Consider the following 4,071-nt stretch of genomic DNA (forward strand, 5'->3'; position numbering starts at 1 on the left):
GAACCTAAAGTTTTTTTTCAATGAACATTTGTTCATAGCCTCCTCATTTTTCTCTTCCAACAGTGCTTCTTTGTTCTCATTTTTTGTTCGGTTTTTGACGCTTTGGTTTGTCACCTCCGCTATCATCGTGTTCATTTCTCTGTCAGGATTCCAATGCCACCGAAATTGTTGCATGAAGCCGCCGCACGCGCCCTCACGTGCCGCCGGAACCACCTTGCCCACCTCTATTGTTCCTCTTCCCAGATGCTTTAGTAGCCGTTAAATCTTGTGCCAATCGCACGGTCCTGGAGCTTCCACGTGTCACGCCACCAGCTTCCCCAGCAACCCGCATACCCACGCTCGACCCGACCCAGCCCGCTGGTTGACCCGCTATGCACCTCGTCGCCAGCCTGTCCTCTCCGTCCTCTCATGGGTTGCCACGTGTCACCGCTCTGCTGACATAGCACTGATGTCCCTGCTGACGTGGCAGACAAGCAGGACCCTTCCTAAGATTTTTTGGTGAGCTCTTTCCGATTCTGCGCTTTGTTTTCTCGTTTTTTCCCCGAATTTGCAATTTTTCTCCCTTTTTTGCTATTCTTTCTATTACTATGGAAAAACCGGATGTCTTTCAACCTATCCCTGTTATCTTTAATGGCTACAACTATGCACATTGGGTTGAAGCTAAGTGAGGATTTCTTAAAGGGCAAAAATTATGGCGATATATGACTGGTGATATTGCCTGTCCTATTAAGCCAACTGTGACTAACAAATCCAAAGATGATGCCTCCAAATCCAAGGAGGATGTTGAGAAGGACTATGCAAAGAAATTAGAAGATTGGGATAGTAAAAATCATCAGAATTATCACTTGGTTCCGCAACACTTCTACTTCTGGTATTCATTTATAGTTTGGGCGTTTTGATACTGCTAAAGAGGTATGGGATCATTTGGTAAAACATTACACTATTTCCGATCTCTCTCATCATTACTAACTGCTTAAGGAACTTCATAGCCTTAAGCAAGAACGTGGCCAAGAAGTTTTTGATTTTCTTGCTCAGATGGAGATTATTTGGGATTAGTTGACCTCCTATGAGCCTGTTCTTAAAGATCCCACTGATGCTAAGGCATATGAGAATTATCAGAACCGAACGCGCCTCATCCAATTTCTGATGGCACTTACTGATGACTATGAGCCGGTCAGGGCTTCTCTTCTTCATTAGAATCCCTTGCCTAGTCTTGAAGATGCTCTTCCTCGTCTTAAGTCTGAAGAAATGCGCTTAGTTTGCTTCATTCTAAAAGTGAAACTGTCTTTGCTGCCACTGACAGAAAGGGCAAAATCTGTTGGAACTGTAACCAGCCTGGGCATTCCTTCTCTGACTGTCCTTCTATTGAATGTCGTAAGTGCAAACAAAAAGGCCACATTGGCTCCAATTGCCCAAAACTGTTCTGCCATTATTGTAAGCTCTCGAGTCACTTGATTGCTACCTGTCCTACTCGACCACCACATTCAGATCAGAACAAGTATCAACCACGTCCCAACAACTCTCCGCACGTGCCTGCCTCTACTGCTGCTACTGCTACTGAGTCCACCCTTTCTACATCTCTCAACACACCTTCTGTCTCTCCATCAGATATTAAATCCCTTCTTAAGCAACTTCTCTCTTTTTTTGGTAATACCCCCGCTACTCTTTCCACCCCTCCAGGTAATTCTAAATGGTATTTTGATTCTGGTTATTTTAATCATATGTCTCCTTTGCGTCATCTTTTCTCATCGTTGTCTCCCACTACAAATGCACCTTCTGTCAACACTGCTAATGGTTCCCTCTTGCATGCAACACATCACGGGATTATTTCACAGTCCAATATTCATCTTTCTGATAGTTATTTTATTCCAAAATTGAATTTTAATCTTATCTCTGTCGGTCAGCTTGTCGAACTCGGTTTTGATGTCATTTTTTCTATTTCTGGTTGTCGTATGCAGGATTGTCGGACGGGAAAGATCATCGGGACTGGTTGTAAGGTCGGACACTTATTTGTGCTCGAGAACCTTCATGTTCCCTCTACAAATCTCTATGCTGCTTGCTCTCCATCTACTCTTCACTTGTGGCACCGTCGTCTTGCTCATAGCTCCTTAGGAAAATTGCGTCCTCTTATATCTACGGGTGTTTTAGGTAAAGTTCAAAAAGAGTCTTTAGATTGCTTTTCTTATCGCACTGTAAAACAACCTGCCTTATCCTTTACTAATAATTCCTCTATTGCATGCTCTCCTTTTGATCTTATTCATTCTGATGTTTGGGGCCCCGCTCCCACCGCTTCTATGAGAGGGGCTTGATATTTTGTCATCTTTATTGATGATTATTCACGTTATACTTGGGTTTATTTGATGACTAATCGTTATAAATTGCCTCAGATTTATATTAACTTTGCCACTATGGTTCGAACTCAGTTTTCAAAGGTCATTAAAATTTTCAGACGTGATAATGCTATGGAATATCGTGACTCCAAACTTTTAAATTTTCTCGCCGAACAGGATACTTTGTTTGAGTTTTCTTGTCCTGGTACCTCTCAACAAAATGGCAGAGCTGAGCGTAAACACCATCATATTCTTGATTCTGTCCGTGCGATGCTTATTTCCTCTTCCTTTCTTCTGTTCTTGGTAACACTACTCCCTTTGAGCATCTTTATCATACTTCTCCCGATTACAGTTCTCTCCGTATTTTTGGTTGTGTCTGTTTTGTCCTTCTTCAGCCTCATGAACACAATAAGCTTGAACCTAGGGCTCGCATGTGTTGTTTTCTTGGTTATGCTTCTGAACATAAGGGTTATCATTGCTGGGATCCTATCTCTCGCCGTATTCATATATCTCGTCATGTTGTCTTCTGGGAGCATCACATGTTCTCTAGTTTTCCTCTTTTGATTCCATTCCTTCTACTCCATCACTGTTTTTTACTAACCCAAATGTTGATCTCTTTCCTAGTGATGATACTACAGAGTCTACCCCAAGTCCATCCCTCGAGGCCCCTGCTCCTCCACCTTCTCCATCTCCCGATGATTCCAGTCCGGACGGCGATCCCGCTCCTACCGTCATGCCTTCTCCTCCCGCTCGTTCTTCTAGGGTAAGGAATCCACCTCCTCATCTTCTTGATTATCATTACTTTTCTAATATTCTTCATCAACATAAAGCTAATTCATTCAGAGAAGTCTCCACAAATCCAAATTGGCAACAAGTAATGTAGGAAGAAATACAGGCACTTGAAAAAGCACACACTTGGGATTTGGTTGATCCTCCTTCTGATCAAGAAGTTGTGGGCAGTAGATGGGTATACAAGATCAAGACTCGCTCTGATGGCTCTATTAATCATTATAAGTCACGCTTGGTTGCTCAAGGTTGTACGCAAGAGTATGGTATTGATTATGAAGAGACTTTTACTCCTGTCACTTGTCTTACGTCTGTTAGAGCTCTCCTTGCCATTGCTACGGTTAAAAGATGGTCTCTCAGTCAGATGGATGTGAAGAATGCATTTCATAATGGGGATTTGAAAAAAAGTCTATATGGAACCACCTCAGGGATATCCTTGTCCTTCCAGTAAGGTTTGTCTCCTTCGCAAGGCACTTTATGGACTTAAGCAAGCTCCTTGTGAATGGTTTGACAAGTTCAGCACTACCATATGCAGTCTTGATTTTATTTCTAGTCCTCATGAGAATGCCCTTTTCATTCGTAAAAGTGAACGTGGAGTTGTTCTTCTACTTTTGTATGTTGATGACATGATCATTACTAGAGATGATGTTGATGGTATCTCTGATCTCAAGGCCTCACTTCACCGTACCTTTGAGATGAAAGATCATGGTTCTCTCAGCTATTTTCTTGGTCTCGAGGTCATCTCCACAAATGATGGCATCTATCTCTCTCTGGCTAAGTATGCTTCAGATCTTCTTGCTCGCGCTGGGATTACAAATAGTCGCATTGAGTTTACTCCTCTTGAGCCTAATGTTCAATTTACCCCTATGGATTACACTATTTTGGATAATCCGACTCTCTGTTGACAGTTAGTTGGAGGTTGATGCGTGAGCATCTTTCCTATCTTTTCCTAGTA

This window comes from Arachis hypogaea, chromosome 7 (genome assembly GCF_003086295.3).
Source record: "Arachis hypogaea cultivar Tifrunner chromosome 7, arahy.Tifrunner.gnm2.J5K5, whole genome shotgun sequence".
In the NCBI taxonomy this organism is placed as follows: Eukaryota; Viridiplantae; Streptophyta; class Magnoliopsida; order Fabales; family Fabaceae; genus Arachis; species Arachis hypogaea.